The sequence below is a fragment of the Malaya genurostris genome, chromosome 3 (assembly GCF_030247185.1).
Source record: "Malaya genurostris strain Urasoe2022 chromosome 3, Malgen_1.1, whole genome shotgun sequence".
NCBI lineage: Eukaryota > Metazoa > Arthropoda > Insecta > Diptera > Culicidae > Malaya > Malaya genurostris.
The window spans coordinates 286078142-286099486 of NC_080572.1; the positions used below are offsets into that span (position 1 = coordinate 286078142).

The 21345-nt window shown below is 37.2% G+C and overlaps 1 protein-coding gene across 1 annotated transcript in view; it reads right to left on the minus strand.

The window, feature by feature from the left end:
* LOC131436789 (uncharacterized) overlaps positions 1-21345 on the minus strand; it is a 321898-nt gene that overhangs the window by 249586 nt on the left and 50967 nt on the right. The window lies entirely within an intron of this gene.

The window sequence follows — 21345 nt, forward strand, 5'->3', positions numbered from 1 at the left end:
GGTTGGAAGAACAGGGTTTTCTGCCTCTTCCTGGTAGCTCAACCAAAGAATAGTGATCCCTAAACTTATTATTGATGGTTCTAACACTGGCATGATGAATTCCAAACCGCTTCGCAAATTTCCTCTTAGTAATACCCTTCTCACTTAGCCACGTGTCCAGAACCTGAATTTTCACGCGGCATTTTGAAAACGCAGAATTTCAACCGCACAAACAAGTAAACAAACGAAAGCTGACAGCCAAACGCACAGCATGCTGTGATCTGAACATAAAAATCCATCACAAATACATGTGTACAACACAAATGTATGTGAATAGTTTATTTTCGATACACTCCTTAACATAGTTCTATTTATATCATCGCCGTTGAAGAATTCCAGTACTTCACGTTTTATATCGGGATTCATTTAACGGCGCAATTTTTTGTTAGTAACAGCCAATACTCCTTGCTCTTCAATCAATTCGTTTATCTGTGAGACCGTGTATTTATTCACATTAAATTCTTCCCTCGTCCGTTCTTTCGTCGAATGCTGCAACTTTAGCTTCCACTGTCTGAAAGTCTTCCGATTAATTTTTTGATGGATGGTCGAATAGTTGGTTCCTGATGCCTGCAACGATTCTTTTTTGACGATAACTTTCTCTCTCTCTCTAACTGATATAGGAGATACATTAATTCTAGAATTACCTTTATTGAACACCTCAACATTTTGATTCCTCAATTTACAGTGTTTGGAGGATGCAGAGATGAGTGAGGCTGCTGATGGTATTTCTTCTAAATCATATCTCGATGTTGCTGGCGAAGCTGTCGTATAATCTGGCATCCCGATGTCGCTGTGTTCAACCATACTGCCCGTTACTTTACGACGCATAGATGAACAAGGTATTCCGTTATCACGAAACGGTCTACAACAATGATATTATCCCATTATTGAATCACACTCAATGAATACTATAGTTTGTTGATGCTAGTTTTCACACTATATTTCAAAACTGAGCTTTTATAGTTTATTGTAGGTAACCGCGTTGACCTATATTTGATACCTGAACTGGTAATAGGTAATTTTTTTTCAATATGACAGTTACTCCCTTGTTGAACATATGGTTTTTAAAATCAGTGATTTTTCTTCGATTTTGTTTTCAAAATATCTCAAAAAATAACTGCTCGCATCGTTTTGTTATCAAAGAACAATTCATTAAAAATTTCATGAGGATTCCAAAACTGATAAATTATTTTATCGGTCATCTGACAAAGTGATGTTTGGAAGCAACGTGGAACACGATTTTTTAAACAATTGTTTCTTGCGACTCATGCCGGTTATATTCTAATCGACCTGTGTCCCTAGCCCCCAGCGACTACGAAATGTCACATAATGGGACCGCTTCGCCAACAACAATAATTTAGAAGAAATACCGCTAGATACATTGAGGTATGATTTAGAAGAAATACCATGTGCGGCTTCACTCGTTTTTGCATCCCTTCCGACATAGTGATCTAGCGGATGATTTGTGGAATGAAAGTGTCGAGGTATTTAATAAAAGTATTTCTGGAATTAATGTGTTTCTTATAGCAGTTAGGAAGCTCAGGTCTGACAAATATGGTCAAGAAAAGTGTTCCAAAATCGTTAAAGGCATCTGGAAACAACTGTTCGACCATCCACCACAAAATGAATCTGAAGAAGTTCAGACAGTAGGAGCTCATGTTGGTTTCCAAAACGACAATTGACTAATTATTTTTTGCAAATTATATCATCAATATTGTACTTTGCAACCTGAATACATTACGCTTATGGGAAACCGAAAATTTTTAATGAAAATGAATGTATGTATTTTAATGAACCAGTGATTTTTTTTTCGATTTTGTTTTTCTTGACGTCAAGGAAAATTTTGTTGAAAATTTAATAATAATTCCAGCGAGTGGCACCATTCATGAAGTTGACAAGCGATTATAAAAACACTCTCCTACTCAATGCTTGATCGGAGAAATAGATATAGAGTGAGAAGACAAGTGTTTGATGGACAGAGAAGATGTTTGAATGTATGGTACCGGTCGGGTGACGGCCAGGATGTAGACCATGTTCGATGTACGTCCTACTATGTATGACTGGCGTTTTAGAGTGACTAAAACAAGATTCAGAGTGGCGAAATGGTAGAGCGTATGCATGGAATGCATAAGAACTCAGGTTCGAGTCCTATCTCTGAACGTATCTTTTTCCAATAAATCATTTTTTCTGTTAGGTTTTCATTCATTTGGCTTCTCCAATATATGTTTCCGCTCAGTCATTGCACTTTTTTATCGATTATCTCTCCAACTTTCACTTTGAAAACTGACTTTTGAGCCGAGACCCGTAGAGCCGAGTTTCATATACCATTCGACTCAGTTCGACTCAGTTCGACGAGTACGCAAAATGTAACGTTTTTTTTGCACTAACTTTTCTTGGAGATAGCTGAATCGATTTTCACAAATTTTGATTCAAATAAAAGGTCTTATGATCCCATAGAAAATTTCTGAATTTCATCTGGATCCGACTTCCGGTTCCGGAGTTAGAGGGTGAGTAGTGTAAAAATTTAAATTTCAAATTTCTTACTCATTTACTCACTCACTTTTATAGAAAATAGATTTTCTCAGCGATGGCGTGATCAATTTTCACAAAATTAGTTTCAAAGAAAAGGTCATTTAAAAAATTTCTGAAATTCATCCGAATCCGGTCTAGAAATCGACCCCCTATTGTTTGATATAAGTTGTTATTTGAAATATTCATGCCAAAAAAGTAGTTTTTATTTGACCATCCGCGAAATTTGGTAAGTATTTTACATCAATATTAAAAGAGCAAAAATTAAATTTTCAAAGGAATTTGTGAATGGGGTCTGAGGCTTTAGTTAATTTTAGTAAAGGGGTCCATGACCCAAAATAGCTTGGGGACCCCTGATTTAGACTGACGACAAAGAACAAGGAAAAACTCGTCTAAATCAGAGAGAGAACTGTTTCAATGTATAGATTATTTCAGGTGCTGGCCAAACGAACCGGCTCCGGCTATAACGGTGGCCGGTTCCGGACGTATCACTAATAGTGGTCGAAAACCCGTAAACGAAACTCATTTCAATTTTTCAGAGAACGGATCTCATATGTTAGAAACGATATGCAATTCATATGAAAAGCAACTTTTGTATTACGTTGTATCGTTCATTCCAAGCCGACATCCAGGTCGATATATTGTAATTTTTTTTGATAACACCAGGTCTCGATGATGATGATGATATGATGGCATAAGTGACGTAACCGACAAAACGCTTTGTTTTCTTACCGCTCAATTTGCTCCAAGATGGCAGAACCGATTTTAACAAACCTATGCTCGTTTGAAAGCTACTGTCGGCCGTGACTTTTGTTTCCGGAGATATAATGGTATAAGTGACGAAACCGACAAAACACGTTGTTTTTTACCGCTCTAAGGTATAAAAGGATGCCAATATTTTGGGATCACCTCTAATTTCGTAAAGCGCTATTGTTCAAAATTTTAAGCACCTCGAAAAAAGTCGCGTATAAATATCTTCGAAAAGTGCACACACAAAAACACACACACAGACAGACAATTTTCCGATCTCAGTCGAACTGAGTCGAATGGTATATAACACTATGGGTCTCCGAGGTTCCGTTCGAAAGTCGGGTTTTCCAGCAATTCTAATACCTTTCTATAGAGAAAGGCAAAAAGTCGTAAAAGCAAATGAGTCTCTAGTGCACTGAATGTCATAAAAATTAAGAGACAAAACAAGAACAATCGAAAACGAAGTACAAAACAACTACCTTGTGTTTGGAAACGAAATGAAGAAAATTAAAATTCTGCTAGACAAAAACATCTAATTCTTCGAAGCGAAACAGATGAGAAAACCCCTTCTTAATCCACCTAGTGGTGTGATAATGCCTTTCTCTAACAGTCTCATGAAAATATATTTCATACTTTTATTAAACAATTTCGGATACTAATTTTGACACCAATTGATTCAGATTGATTGGAATAGTTTACAAAAGCATGCTTCAGTGTTTATGTCACACATTCAGCATCATTTTTCCAAACTAGTGCTTACATTTGCGTTACCTGTTCGTATGAGAAAAGTGATGCTAATCTAAAAAACGAGTGACATTATTTTCACATTTCTGGTATATATCACCCTGTAATACCGGAATCGGAAGTCGGATCCGCATGATATTTCGGAACTTTGTATGGGACCAGAAGACCTTTCATTTAAATCTAAGATTGTTAAAATCGATTTAACCATAAATGAATAAAAAAAATAAAAATAAAACCATCCCAGAGTAATGTGAGTGACATTATTATCATATTTTTGATGTATTACTTTCACATTTTTTATGCATATCACTCTGTATTTCCGGAATCAGTATTTGGATCTAAATGATATTCAGGAACTTCGTATAGAATCGTGAGACCTTTCATTCAAATCTGAGTTGGAGAAAATCGGTTTAGCCATCTCCAAGAAAAGTGAGTGACGTTATTTTCACATTTTTAATGCATTATTTTCCGATTTTTGGTGCATATCACCCTGCAATGCCGGAAGCGAAAGTCGGATCCAAATCATATTCAGGGATTTTGTATGCGACTATGAGACCTTTCATTTAAATCTAAGTTTGTGAAAATCGGTTCATCTCCGAGTAAAAAGGTTGACATTATTTTCACATTTTTGGTGCATATCACCCTGTAGCTCCGGACCCGGAAGTCGGATCCAAATGAAATTCAGGAACTTTGTATGGGACCGTAGGACCTTTCATTTGAATCTAAGTTTGTGAAAATCGGTTGAACCATCTCCGAGAAAAGAGAGGGACAATATTTGTCACACACACATGCACACACACAGACATTTGCTCAGTTTGTCGAGCTGAGTCGAATGGTATATGACATTCGGCCCTTCGGGCCTCGGTTCAAAAGTCGGTTTTTACAGTGATTGTATAGCCTTTCTACATGAGAAAGGCAAAAAGCTCTGAGGCAAAAATTATAGAATTTTATGCCAGACACGTTCGAGCACAGTTCCATTCCAATGTAGCAATTCTAAGGATTATATAATAATTACAAACATAAAGATGGTGGTAGATGCACCAAATCAAAACATTTAAAACTTATTATAATTTAAGCGCGTAGAATATTTGCGTAAGAGAAAATTTACAACTCGATTCTTTCATACAAATTGATTGTATTTTGATCCGGCGAGGTATTGAAAAGATATTCTTTAACTGAAAGTTGTCGTGTATGGTTTTGAAGTTACTTAAAAGATTAATTTTCGATACGAACTACCTCAAGATATAAACACACGACCCCGTCGACAAATTCGACATTTGCAAGGGTACAATATTGAAGCAATGCTTTCGAATTAAGCTCAATATGACAAATCCATCAACAAAGAGTTTCAAATTAGGTCTCAAAAATCTATCACCGATAGTTCTAAATTTGCTTGCTATTTGCCGGAAATCATAATCAACAGCTAATTGGTATTCAATATACTCAAGCGAACACGGTGGACAGCAAATGGTATCCAAACCAGCGAGCCAATGGATGTAACTTTAAGTTATTCATAGATTTCTTTTTGTGCGATAGTTTGTTCTGTTCCGAACAGTCTAGGATGACATCATCATTGCAAACTGTAATTGGCTCATGAAAACATAGGTCATTTCTAACCGAACTTGTTTAAGTTAAATGTTTCTAAATCGATTTATAACTAAACTATATAAATCCACCAACATGTGACAGAGCTATTAGCGTTCAAAATTTTGACGGAAAAGAGTTACGCAGTTAGTTTTGCATTTTGTTTAATTGACATCCGGCCCCGCATAGTGAAGTGTAAAGCATTTTTAATACCAAAAGTGCAAATGCAAATGTTGAGAAATCAACATTTGGATAGAATAAAAAAGCATGGAAACTGGGATCCGCTAGAACCGAAAGCATCGACGTCTGAAACGATTAAAAAATGGACACAAAAAAAGTACAAGCAGTATGAAAGAATTTTGAAAGCAAATTTTACTAATAGAACGAAACGGAGCGAGAGTTTTAGTAAAACGAGACCACTAATGCATTCAAGCATCTCGGATGCACGTACCCTTTCCTGCAAATTAGTTCCACTATCTTTTACATAACATATGACATCCACAATTGTGATGACTGGCACATGACGGGTACAAACGCTGCCACACTGAAAACCGTCAGAATTCTCTGCTTCACGAAATACACCATATTTTTCGTCACGTTTACGGTACGTGTTGAAACCGAGTGGCACCGAACAAAGCAGTACATTTTTACATGAAGATTTATCTAATCTTTTTATACTGGGTGAATCAACCGCGGCCAGAGAGCATTCCGAGCCTGAAGTCTGTGCTCACGTGTCATACTTTTAGGGTGATGAGACGGGATATGAATGCCTTAGATCAGTGTCATTTTTCATTGAAAGAAGAAAAAACCCTTTTGCAGTCGAGGATTGCAGCAGTTTTCCACTTTCAAGCCAAGGGGGGACTGTGAAACGTCATCATAGGACTAGTCTACATTTCGGAAACGGGGCGATTTCTCAGCTCGAAATATCCGGATGAAAAATGAAGCAACATTTCTTCGGAAATGGTACAAACGAGGTGCAATATTTATTTCATTACATCTCCTCACACGCAAAAAGCTTCATGTTAAAACGTATTCCAAAGAAAATATTGTTCTACCAGGGGAAAAAAACGCAACATTCCTAAAATATGATGACCCGTTTGATTCGCGGCACGTGATAAATGCAACCAACGTGCGGGGTCTTTTAATATTACTTTAACGATCGGATTCATCGGTGTCGGTCGTAATTCTGAGACCCCACCGCTTCCTCATCTACCGTCAGTCGACAAAAGAAAACATATTTCTCTTTAGCACATCCCCCGCTCATCCTCGTTCCCAGACTTACTATAAAAAAGACTTGCTCCGGTTTTCCTTCGTGTGCTCTCGAGCTCGAGAAAACGTTCAACATGATCTGCGGATCTGCGCCATATCCGACACTCAGTAGATTTTAATAAGTTCAGCTTTTCCGACCATTCGCTGGAAAGTTTTTTCGCGTTGCACTATTTATCTTCGTGTCAGATAATACCGAAGGGAATTCCCTCACGCTCTCATTACGCTGACAAATATGCTTTTCTTTATCTCATTACCTAATTTCGTGCCAGCATCGGGGTAGTGTGGATGGAAGAGTCGAGTCGCCTAGCAAGTAATTCGCTTGTTCTTAGAAAAAATAAACGTAACTGCAAGCATCAGCTCCGGAGCTTCACTTCATTTCGGCTCCAACATTTTGTTTAATTCCTGACATTGGTGTAAAATTTCTGGTAGTTTTAGCATAATATTTGTTCGATGGAAGGCGAAAATGTGAACTAGGCATGATTGAAATGAAATCTCAATATATTTTGGAAGAATGTTGCCAACCAATCGGTTTGAAAATCAGTTTAACCGTTTCTTACACATCAACGTTATTCATTTTCCCCCTTAATATCGGGAGCCTATTCTTGTTCAGAGCCTTTAATTACAAAGGAAATAAGAACAACTGTTGCCTTACAGAATACAAATTGAATATTCAATCTGGGTTGATGTGTGTGGGAAGTGTCTGTAAAAATAATTTTCGCTTTTATATGAGTTCATTGTTTCAAGCTACAAACTGACGAAAAATATTTGTTGCAATATTGCGCTGAAGATGAAGGAGCTTCCTTCGAAACGTCGGTCTTCAATGCAAAATAAATATACGAAAGCACATTTCACTCTGCAGACTTCACTACATTTTATTCATTCGGCCCATTGTTTCCGATTCTATCACAATTATTTGATTTCAATTCGCATTGCAATTGTAATTAACAAAATAACATGGCGACTCTATTAATATGATTCCTATTGGTACAATAGGCCACGATAAAAAATAATGTTGCACCTTCTGCTTGGAATATGCAATGCGTAACAATTGGAATCGAGCTCTTTCCGAGAATGATTTTTACGTTTGGTTCAAATTTGACAGCCGAGTAGTTATATTTACTCTATTGTCAAAAATAACCGTAAGGTTATTTTTAACAGCACGATTGTTGTTTTCAGTTCAGGCACAAAGAAGGGGTTCAAGGGTGGGTTCAAGGGAGGGGTCAAAAGGAAAGGGGGGTGTTTCAAGAGGGGTGGAGATTCAAAACGGCGAGGAAGGTGCAAAAATTTGAAAGAAAAATCAAGTTATTTGCATTTTTAAATAGAAGGTACTCTATTGTTCATGGAACTTCATTTTGAAAAATTTTCCATGGGGAAAAGGGTTATAGATCAATGTCATAACATGTCGGTTTGAAGTGTCGCTGTATTGATGTATATATGACAATTGCGGCAATATTAAGTGTCAAACATATAATAAAAATGTGTTGAATAAAATGGCTGCAAGAATCTCCATGGGAGTTATTGAATCAGGTTTTGTACTTCATACCTTAGAAAGTCTACATAGTAAGTATTAAATTATCGGTGACTTTAAAAAAACCGTATCAGCAAATGACTGATTCGTTTTTACTTTTCTTTACGTTTCGTCTTAGACTCGGCAGTGCAGAGCAGTTCAAATTGAACTGCTTAATGCAAACTTAAACAGTTCAGCTTGAACCGCTAAGCAGACGTAAAGTTAATGCTACTTGCAAAACACTTATTAATTGGCACCGAAGTCTTTGCTGACGTGCCGAACGAAAACGTTATTTTCGGCTAATACTGGCCGATTCAGGTATGGTCATTTAGGGGTAAACCTAAGTTTGTGCTTAGGGCACATAACCGTTTTTACTTTTCTTTACGTCTTCTTAGACTCGTCAGGGCAGATTCGTTTTGTTTATTTCCACCTCTTTCACCATGCATGAAACTAAACATGAACATAAACTATCAGTAGGTACTTGAAATCAAAGGAGAAACTAAACAAAGGGAAACCGTCTCATTTGCTTATGCGCTTTTTACAAATTTACCAGAAATTGCATCATTTTCATTTGCATGACTCACAAAATGCTTGTGTTTTCAGCTAATGGAATTTTGGATTGCTAAACAAAATCGCTCAATTCTTCCATGGTGTTTATGTGAGTCGGTGAGAACGAAAATTAGATCTTAAAATCATAATTTAGAAATAACATATTGTTACGGAACCCATGATCGTGTAGCGTTTTTAAACCTAGATTGGAGTTATCTAGTTGTTATCTCAGTAAGTTGAATTGAGAAGAGAGAGAGAGAGAGAGAGAGAGAGAGAGAGAATAAAAAAAGTACGGGTGTGTAATGTCAGAGACATAACTGGATGTCGTGAATACGAATATGACACGCTTTATTTATGCTTCCGAATTCGAATTGGTAGTTCATCGATTGTTTGAATTGTGCAACTTTCCCCTCTTTCATTACTAGAAATTTAAACGATGCGCCTAGACTAAATTACAGATTAGTTACATTAAACATTCTGAAACGCAATTAAATATTATGAAATAAGCAGTATAGTCCTTTATAATAAAAAAAATGGTGACGATTTGAGTTAGTTCAGCACGCAGACTAAATTCTAAACCCATATTCCAGAACTAAGCTCTAAAACATGAAGACGATTTTTCGCCATGACTACCAGAATGGGTTTTATAGAGTACAGTAAAGTAAATTTCCGTATAATTCTTTAGGAATATTATTATGGTTCTAAAAAGAACCGAATAGAAGAAGTCTGGAATAAAGAACTGGATCCTGAGTTCAAGAACTTAATTTTAGAACCAATAACAGATTCAGAATCCAGTTTCAATTCTAGAATTGCAATTTCGAAACTCAAATTAGTTCCGGAATACAGTTTCAGAATCCAGTTTCAGCACGCAGGCTCTGAATTCTAAACCTATATTGCGGAACTAAAATCTGAAAATTGAACTTCTCGTTACGACTACCGAAAACCAAATGATGGCAGGTGCTCTCTCCGTCGCTGCTGGTTTGACTCCCGCGATAGCAGTCTTCTCGCCTTGATGGCCAGCAAGCGAATGAAAGTTGCTACCTGAGCGTTTGAGGTTTTAACCACGCAGAAGGCGCTCTCTCCGTCGCTGCTGGTTGAAGGTTTAACTCCCACGACGTCTGCTTCCATCGAACGCACGAAAAGAAATGATCGATTTTCACCACGGTTCCCCTTTTATACGCATTCAGTTGAAGATATGTGCCTGACTACCTCAAAATCGTCGTCCTTGCGCGAAAAACCCAAGCGAAAGTAAAGAGTTTTCCGCATTATTTTGAAATTTTGAGAAAACTTAATTTTTGAGTTGTTTGTGGTTATCTCACACTGTTCAAAATATTATCCTAAATTCCTGATCATATTTTTGATGAAACAGTGAAAGAATTATGTTGCTACCATTAATACAAGTCGAGATATTCACGATTAAGTTCTGCCCATTCTTCCATATGGCTAATTTTGAAAAGGCACCCCATAGTAAAGTAAGTCGTATTCACGACAAAAGAAGATGGAGTTATGTTGAATTCTAAATAAACGCGTTTTATTTCGCTCCGCACAAAATTCGCAAGTTACTGCAACATTTGCTCGGTCTAAGATTGTGTTCTTTCCGTGTTACGGTAACCGATATTCGGCGCGAACGATTCATACCAAAAATCGTTACATTGGTGTCAGAAGTGGGGTAATAAATCCCTTTAATAACAGATTTAGATTTTTGGTTATGTTGTCGCCACCACATGACTTGCTGACCGGGAACTCGCTTCACGAGGATGTCCAAAGTTCAAGATTGTTAGCCGGTGTCAGGAAAATGTTCGTCAAACTTCGAAGAAATGAGGAAGATGACCGCCGAGACCTGATGGAGCAATTTGAATTTCTGAATGGTACAGTAACCTCATCTGTTAAAGATTTTCAAACAGAAGTGACTGGTCAACTAAAAGGTTACGGAGAGGAATTGAACCGTCTTAAAAATCAAGTAAACGCATTAACAGCAATAAAAGATTTTAGTGCAGCATTGAATGCATTGCAACTGAGCGGAGCTTCATTAACTCAAAGTTCCCCTTGCGAAACCGGTGTTCAGCGTGATTCTGTATTATCAGCTACCTCCAATATCACTGTTCAAAGGTCCGATCAATCGGTAGTATCCGTCGACAATGGGCAGAATGACATCTCCATTGCATCGAATTCACATGAACAAGTATTAAATCGAGCTACGCACACTTCTCGTGTAAAAATCACGCCAGACACATTCGATGGCAGTAGACAGTGGTCGGATTACATTCTTTCATTCGAAATCTGTGCTGATATAAATGAGTGGAGTGACGATTTACGTGCGAAATATTTAGCAACGATGTTACGAGGTCCGGCGTTAGAAGTGCTTCGGAATTTGAGTTCTGAAAATCGGTTGTGTTATGAGATACTAAAAAATTCTCTCAATCAGCGTTTCGGCGACGAACTACGAAGAGGATTGCACCATGCGCAACTTCGAGCCAGACAACAACAGCGCAGCGAGGGCCTTATTGATTTTTCAGACGATATAAAAAAGCTGGTTTCGTCTGTTTACTACAACTGCCCTAGCGAAGTGCGAGACGTTATTGCCTTTAATCATTTTATCGACGGCCTGCAAGATCCAGTTGTTCAGGATCGCGTTCGTCTTGCTGGTCTACAAACACATGACGCTGCCCTGCAGTTGGCTCTGCAAATAGAGTACAGTCGTAATGCAACAAAATCTGCGCAGAAATCGATTAGAATGGCAACAGCTACTACTATGGAAAGCGAGGGATCTGTCTTATACGACACTTCCGAGGACGAAGCGATCACTTACGAAGTGAAGGAAAATGGAAATACAGTAGGAACGCAAACGAACGTGTATCGCAAAAAGAAGAGAAATTCTAGACGACCTTCGGGAAACGATCGGACGCCAGTCTAGAGGAGCGAAGACTGGTAGAGTAGAATTAAACCGATTTGTAGTAAGGAGAAATATAATAAGACATTGTAAATGTCTGTCAATGTGAAATATCTCACTAGTATCCTGCTCCTCCAATTCGCATTCCTGCAATACTCGCGGATGGGTTTCCTGTAAACCAATTTTTGATTTTCCGTTTGAATCCCTCGATTGATTTGTAAATGTTCACATTCCATTTAAATCTGATAATTCCGCCAATGATATGCAGATGGCGCTTCGATTGGTTGACGGCGTTCAATTTTGGGCAGTATATTCTTGAACATTTTTTAGTTTCGCGAATCAGCTTTATTCAATAAATCATATTTTCACTAATCAACACACACTATCACTCGCACAATTATTGTACTATAAGTTGTTTGATAAACATTGAAATAATTTTTTTTTTGAGCAACGCTTAGGCACCGCATCGTACTCCCAGTGATGAGAACTCTCTTTATTCTATTAAAATGAGAAAAAGCTAATTTTCGGAAAATGTTGACGGGAGCGAAAATTGTTCACGTGTTGAAAATTATGCGTTGATTAAGGGCTGCGGCCAGTGTGTTTTAAGGTGTTTGAGACAATCTCTTAGAAAATTAGTTTAGATTATTTTGTGAAAATTTCAGAATGATTCATTGACTTTAGCGGTCGGGAAAGTCTTTTTTCTGAAGGAAGAATTGCATAGCTGAAAACGCCGTCTTTCAACTTGTTCATTGAATATCTCGCCTTCAAAAGCATGGATCAAAAATCTACCCTGACAATGTCTAGATAGATTAATTTAGATGCGATTAGTGAATAAAACCATAAATGTTGTTGCGATAAAAATAAAGTGAATGTTATTTTTGTGAAGGTAAGTCGATTTCTATGGCGGCGCCATTGTTTTCTGCTCCAGCTCCCTAGTAACGTAACGAATTATAAGAGAAAAAAAAATCGGCTCAAAAAGGCTGCCAAACAAGCGGTAGCTGTACTGGATTTTATGTGATATAGTCAAACTTGTAACCGACAATATCAAAACTTTCTTGGCCACCCGGCCATATCGAAAGTCAATTTGCACATATGCGAGAGAGCATGGAGAGAAATGTAATACGCAGAGCGAGCCACGTGGTTTTACACGACTTACTGGCCTCAGCTCTTAAGATTCTATAAACCTGATATCTAAAAAAATGATAGATTAGTTTTGAGTTTGTAGAGCTTTTAGAGTTTTTAGAGTTTTTAGAGTTTTTAGAGTTTTTAGAGTTTTTAGAGTTTTTAGAGTTTTTAGAGTTTTTAGAGTTTTTAGAGTTTTTAGAGTTTTTAGAGTTTTTAGAGTTTTTAGAGTTTTTAGAGTTTTTAGAGTTTTTAGAGTTTTTAGAGTTTTTAGAGTTTTTAGAGTTTTTAGAGTTTTTAGAGTTTTTAGAGTTTTTAGAGTTTTTGAGTCGGTATAAGTTCAACTCAACCTCATGTCTCGCTCTACGTATTAAATTTCTCTCCAAGCTCTCTTGCTTATGTGTAAAATGACTCTCGAAGGACCGGGTGGCCAGAAAAGTTTCGATAGTTTCGGTTACAAGTTTGACTACATCAATCGATCGAATGGGATTGACATATATAACATAAAATGTGTCTCCACCAAATAAAGCTACCGCTTGTGTGCCAACCTTTCTGAGCCGATTTTATTTCTCTCTCATTTTTCGTTACGTTAGTAGGGAACTGGAGCAGAAAACAATGGCGCCGCCGAGAAATCGACTTACCTTCACAAAAATAACATTCACTTCATTTTTATCGCAACAACATATCTGTTTTTAAGCACAAATCGCATCTAAATTAAATTATCTAGACATTGTCAGGATAGATTTTTGATCCATGCTTTTGAAGGCGAAATATTCAATGAACAAGTTGAAAGACGGCGTTTTCAATTATGAAATTTTGAATTCAGAAAAAAGACTTTCCCGACCGCTAAAGTCAATGAACCATTCTGAAATAAATCTGAACTAATTTTCTAAGAGATTGCCAGTTAGGTTTTTTGAAATTTGTCACCGTTTCTGAGAAATCAGATTTGAAGCGTGAAAATAGCCTTCTACATCACCGTGAAACATGCTGGCCTCAGACCAAGCATACTTCTAATGAATATTTTTTGCTATTTTATTCTCAATCTTTTTAAATTTCTATTTTTGATGAGTGTGAAGTTCATGGTAACATGTCATTATTGAGCAATTTCGAAGTTTAAATGAACACGTTAATCGAAATCTTTCCGTTCCACTCTAACAACAGCACACTTATGGCGTTTTCGTTTTTAATTTGCACTACACCGGTGCAGTGCTACACTGAGGCATGAATAAACGAACAAAAATGACGAAAACATAAACAGTAACCATTGACTACAATAAACGATTTCATTGCACAGAGCTACACCAAACTTTTGATGAGTGCTACACCAGTGGTATCGGTGCAGAAAAAGTGTAGCACTAGTGTAGTGCAATTGGTAAAAACGAACGGTTTAGGTGCAGCTTTCGCTACACCGGTGTAGTGCAATTTAAAAACGAAAACGACATTAGTTAGGAGGTTTTTCAGTTGAAACTGAAAAGTTTGGACTCAGACCCTAACAATATTAGAATGACTTTCGCACGGACCACCATCACCACCACTTAGTTTGGGTAGTTGCTTCCGGACACATTCCAACAGTTTGACTTTGCATTGCTCCGTCCTACGAAAATATATCTCTCGACATTTCAATTTTTATGCCGCCGGGTGGGATAAAAGCTTTTTAGCATTTTTTTTCCTGTTGGCTTAGCAGCAATAAGGCATTTGTTGGGAAAGGATACATACATACAAATATATATCATCTGCGGTTTGGTTCCACTTTCCTCGGTGACGTCCGCTCGTTGTAGCAACTAAACAAAAATGTAAAACAAATGCATACAGCAAAGAAAAACCCCGAAATGACTCATTCCATGCCCGAGCTGCCTAGCCACGATTCCAAAAGTGCAACGAAACCGGGCGGTTAATGGAAATGAGTAGTGGCGCAGTAATTATACTGCCTTCTCAAGTGTGTCATTATCGTGAAAATTTTACCATTGCCACGTCCCATCCCCAGTCGAATCCCCCCCCCCCCTCTCCCTCTTCAATCGTAAAGTGAAGTGGTCTCAAGAAGGTGCTAGAATTTTGCTCAATTTTCAAACAGCGAACACAAGTGCGGAATGACTCCGGACGAGTTTTTATCGTACCGTCAGCATCTGGTCGTGAAATTTGTCCTACCATCATGGGAGCTGTTGTTTGGATAATCCTTTGTCACAATGCCAAAGTCGGCTCGCAAAAATGTGTAAGCCACTCGGATTAAGGCTTGTTTTGTTTTTTTTTTCATCATGTTGTTTTACCACCACGGAAATTTTTCGACCAGGGTGGGGGGGAGGGCTGGGGGGGGGGGTGATGGCGACCAGTGAATTAGGATGTATCTCGCTTTTGTTGCGCTGGATTAAATTTAAGCATAATGTCATTCACAGGGAAACTTTGAATGGCAGATCAAAGTCCGGCAAAGTGAGCGTGTTTTGCTGTAGGATGATTAGAAATTGTTGGAATTTGTACTAGTTAACTAAGCTTTGAGTTTTCTAATTACATCGTGGGCAGGTTGCGGAGTAGTGTTGTAGTTACAGTAAGTCAAGGTGTTAGTTTAGACCGCGAGGAGGATCCTTTTGGTATTTTATTATTTTGGTTAGGGGTTAGATATCGACATTACTTCGTATCGCGAAAGGCATTGTGGTTCGATTGATAATGATCGAGTGATATCTTGCCAGTATTACGGCTGTCGGTTGAAAAAATATAACACAATTAACAGCGATGCACCCGACAGCCGGTTGTGCGGAGTTTTATGAGTTTCGGAAGAAAATTCGTAATTTAGTAGGAAACACATATTAATACAAAACGCGATCAAATTGCCACGTATTCTCGGTAGCCGGCTACCCAGAGCAATAAACAACACGGTTTCTAGTAGCAACACGCATTGAACTAACAATCCTTCCTTCCAAAGTAGATCTGCATTCGGACTTGGCCGACATCGGTATTGATCAACATGCAGAGATCAATGTAGTTTATATAATGTGAAACTACATGCTATTTCCAAGCAAGTTGTTTCAGAAAAACCTCTGGCAAGCTTAATTGGTTTTGATCAATAACTGAACTTTTTCCCACTTGAATAGAAAATGTAATGAAAGAAGCTTTTATGAGTGTGATTCTATGCTAAGTAGAAGTCATTTCATGATTATCGATCTTCTGTGTGTTCAATTGACGAATACATGGAACTAGTGAACATGGAGACTGGACGTGTAGTCCATGAAATTATTCTAATTTTCATTGAGTATTTGCTTAAGCTCTATGATGAAACCCAACTCTACATTCTTGATTCCATCTTATACCATGCGCAAGTAGCAAATCGTAACTATTTGGAAAAGTCTTAGTATAGGCTCTGTTAAATCAATAACGCAAACAAGCAGGCCCGTACCCAGGTTTTCATTTCGGGAGCGGCCAGTTTACTTTACCAGTTCCGGAAGAAAAAAAGGAAGTGGTCAAAAACGTTGGAAAGGAATTCACACCGCTTTCTCAGATATTACTTGGCATATTTCACGAACTTATATTTAAATGAAAGGTTTTACTATCCCGTATGATATTTAATTCCATCGAGATCCAATTTCTAGGTCCGGAAATACAGGGTAATGAGCGTTGAAAATTTCAAATCGTCATTATAAAAAACGATGTATCAAAAAAAGCGGAGAAATCTTCTCCACTTGGATCGAAACTGTTTCAATTTTAATGCATTGTTAGTTGGTTTTTATACAAACTTGGCTTCAACGATTTTCGAATTCGAAAATAACGGCTAAGAATTCCGAAACAGAACGCAAAGAATTTTCACATATGATAGAAAAGAATCGAATGAAAGGTTTCATCCGAATCCGGCCTTTGGTTATGCTATTTCTGTTCCCCACATACCTTTTAAATATCCATTTATAGATCAAAAGAATTAACAAGACATTTGATGATGCGATAGATTTTCAGAGGTGGTCCCACATTTCTCCCTCCGCATAGCGATTCGTGGAGAACGGGAAATATCTTATAAAACAAACTTACTTTGGCTAAAACTGGTTTTGGTCTCAGGTTCCAAAAGTAGTGGTCAAATATTCCAAGACGAAACTCACATTTATTTCTCAAAAGTGGTTTGAGATCATACTTCGAGGAAGCCATAATCATTGAGACAAGTTAAATGGGTAAGTAATTGAAACATTGAACCGTTGATTTTAACCATGGTAGCGATGCTCATATGCTTTAGGTAAGGTCATTTCGCAGCAATTTCGGTCCCTGATCGCTCCATTAATGCACGATAATACTCGGACTTCGGTTTTCAATTAGAGATGGTATACTGATAGATGGCAATCCCAGAAAACCGACATCATGATCTTTCCGACCCATTAAGTCTCTTTTGTGGCACTCGTGCTGCTTGGAAGTACTCGTACCGACTTCAGTCTATTGTAGAGTAGTCGTTCTGTTCTCTAGCATGATTCAGCCAAACATGTACTCGAAGTGCGCTTGCGTTCGACTTTATAGTTCTAAATAAGTATGTGCGGGATCCAGCGGCTGAATATCTTGCTCGTCTGCAGAACCTTGAACAAGGACGGCATACTCGCGCAATTTTTCTATTCAGTAATCCAGTACAATTTTATGTATTAACGGTTTTAACCTCCATTTTATGCAGTTTCGATTTGATTTCTTACAACCATTATTTCACGGTGTAATTTTCAAGATCAACTGCCATAAAATATTCATCATACAATTTTGTTTCTGTTTCTGATTTCGGGAGGGGCCAGCGTACTTCGGACCCTCCCCCCCCCCCCCCCCCCCCCCCTCTGGGTATATGCCTGCTAACAAGCTTCATTTGTTACACTGGGTAGCAATACGCAGCTTCAAACCAATTTCATTTCAAATACTGTTATAACTTATAACATAGTTGTTAATTTTATCATTCATAGCTAGGTTATGTTCGGAATTGGTTGCTGAAATTGAAATGATAACAGCCACTTAATTTAAACATATATTTTATCATAGCTATGCCGAATGCCCTTTCTTCGAAAGAGTCATTGCCATTTCGCCGAAAGGGTCATTTCGCCGAAAACCATTTCGCCGATAGGGTAAATTTACCGAATTCTTCATTAGTCCTTATTTCGTGATTGAAAATCAAAAATTATTACACCCGTTTTGTTAACCTACAATCGTACATTTGAAATGAGACTTGAATAATGTTTGTGCCGCCGAGCCATCTTGGTTTCAATTATGTGGCTGCGCTACATCAATTCAATTAAATTAAATTATTATGTTATGTGTTTGAAACTACCCTTTTGTAATAAATTGTCCTTTCGGCGAAATGACTCTTTCGACGAAATAACCTTTTCGGCGAAACGACTTTCGGCGAAATGACCCGCTTCCTGCTCGCCTTACAATACATGGACGGTTGCAAGGGAACATAATAACCTACCGTGGGACAAAGTTTCGTTGAATTTAAAAGTGATTTTTTTTTGTAAACTGTCTTAAATTTTAAAACCCCGATTTTTTTTCAGTGTAGGTTTCGAATAGACGAGTTTCGCGCAAAATCGTATTCGTAGTTGGCAGCATACAGATTTAATTACAAAAAGCCACTTTACCCATTTCGTTTTTCTAAAACTATTCTGGACTATCTTTTCAAAAGGACTAGACATCATTTAGGGGTTAGCCAAATTTTGTGCTAGGGCACATAACCGTTTTTATTATTTTTACGTTTCGTCTTTGACTCATCAGTGCAGAGCAGTTCAAATTGAACTGCTCTGCACTGATGAGTCAAAGACGAAACGTAAAAATAATAAAAAAGGAATAGACATGTTTAATATTTTTTGCAAATAATTAGAGTATAAAATTGATATTCTCAAAATTACTAATCGAATTTGCAGAGAAAATTAAAAAAGATCTTGAAAATTTAAAGTCAAATTATTAAAAAAAAACCATTCCTTATGTAAATGAAATTTTATCCCAACATCGATAGTTATGTTTCCTGCCAATCGTCCATATATTGAAAGGGATAATAGTTTTTCTTACTTATACTTTTTCTTATCCAGCACTGAAACCAGCAATAGGGTACTCGGTGAAACAGATTTATTGGAATCTTGGGTAGTTATGACTTTCAGTCTAGTTTAGTTTTTAATAAAAAGACACTTGAAAAAACAACAGTTTGGACAATAAATAGATTTTGTTTGAAAAACTTTTCTTTTTCCTTAAATGTGTCCATCTTGCAATGTATGATCAGTTGGTTGGAAATTTATTCACCTACCTTGGGACCAAATTTTATTAAAATCAATAATGGTTTTGTTTTATAAATCGATTTTTATTTTTTTAAATCAATTTTTTTCACTGTGGAACTCGATTTTAGTAGTTTTATTGAAAAATTTGACTGATTTTGTGAAAATCATTCGTATAATACTATTTTTTGTAGGGCTTATCATTTCCGACCATAAATCTTTGAAATAAAGGCGGGTGAGTAATGTCACAAACATAACTGGAGGCCATGACTACGAATAAAAATGATAATCGTTCGTTTTAGTTGATTGTGTGAATTTCGCAACGAATATTTTCTACCATACAACTAATAACGTGGAATGAATAAGTGTAAAAATAGCAACATACAGGATTTTGAAGTCGATTATTTCATTTCGGATTTGCATACTGCAGTGAAAAAAAAACTATCAAAATGCTGTACGAGTATAATTTCTGAAAATCAGAAAGGTCAAATTGTGGAGTTTTCTACGACATTAACTGTTCGTAGCAGTTTTCTCTAATGCGAAGCAGTCAAATACTGGCTTTATGTGCATTCGCACAAAGGTGATCAAATTATTCTAGATTCGCACCAAGCTGGTGGTTTTTATCTCCTATTTGGAAACAAGCAATCTTTATAATTCATTAGATAACATTGGGAGCCATTAAAAGGGCTGATTAGCATAATGTTGCCCATCATTGTCCACTTTTTTTTTTAAATTTTGCTCCAATGCAAACGACCAACAGCAGGATGTCGCAATCGGTCATTTTTGAAGGAAAACTGGCTCTGCGAACGTCCGCAATTGATTAAATACGGAACTAAATTCATGAGACAGGAACTGAGCTCTGGACCTAAACCAACCGGAATGGTAGATTTACATTGTAGGAAAACTTTGTATAGTTCTTTAGGAATATATTAATATTTCTAAAAAGAACCGATTTATAGATTTCAGAAGCTGGATCTGAGTTCAAGAACCAAACAGGCTTAAAATTCCGAGGTAATTTAGTTCTAGAAGTGGATTCTCAATTCGAATTTCGAAACTGAATTTAGGTCCGAAATCGAATTCCAGAATTCAATTCTAGCATGCAGGCTCTGAATTAAGAAACTAAATTCTGAAACAGAATTTGGAAACTAAGTTCTAAACCTAAAATTAAATACAGAATTCAGGAGAACCAGATTAGATTCGGAATTCAGTTTTTGAATTCATTTACAGAAATCATTACACAATTTAGCTCCCGAATCCAGATTCAGTATTCAGCAGCTGAATACGATTTTGCGTCCAAATGAGAGCACGACCTGAAGATTTCACGCTTTTTACCTGGTTTTTTCTTACTGATGATGGCGGCAGAACCTCACCTCGACATCCAGTTCCTTCTGAAGTACTAGAAGAAATGAACGATTTTCGATCAAAGCTTACCTTTTATACTCGTTCAGTAGAACATCGAAACTGATATGTGCCTGACGTCGTCCGGATGCAAAAAAGGTGAGTTTTCCTCATTATTTCCAACAGTTTAATAAAAATTGTTTTTTAGTTATTTATAGTTTTCTCACACCGTTGAAAATTTAATCATATTTCCGATAGCCAGCAAAAAAAAATTTTGTTGCTGAGTTATGCACAACAAAAGACTTTCACGATTGAGTTCTACCCATTCTTGTACAGAGTAAATTTTGAAAAGGCGCCTTGAAGTAAAGTAAGTCGTATTCTCGACAAAAATGGTTTAAAATGTTTAGACCTTTTCCAAAGACAGTCTGGATCAATTTTGGAAAACAAAGTATGGAAGTTACTTTTTGAGGCAACAAACGGTGTTGACGTGAAATTTGTCGTATTGATAAAGAAGAACCATTTGGAAATTTACTGGATGGGAGCTTCAACTGAAGAAATAATTTCCACAATTTCATTCCCAAGTTTGTGAATTTTCGGTAAATCCTTTATGTTGGGTAAAGTTGGGTTGGGTACCTTGAGGTGGTTTTTATTTATTTAAAAGTTTGAGTTGCAATCTTTTATAGTTTAATTAACTTGTTTTGATAATGTCAGGCAGGGGGTCCGTTATCTATTTTCTATAAGGGTAATTTTCGATTTTACGGGTTATCTGGGCATCATCTTTGTCCAGAATAACCACCTACCAGGCTTCTCCCGCAATCCATTTA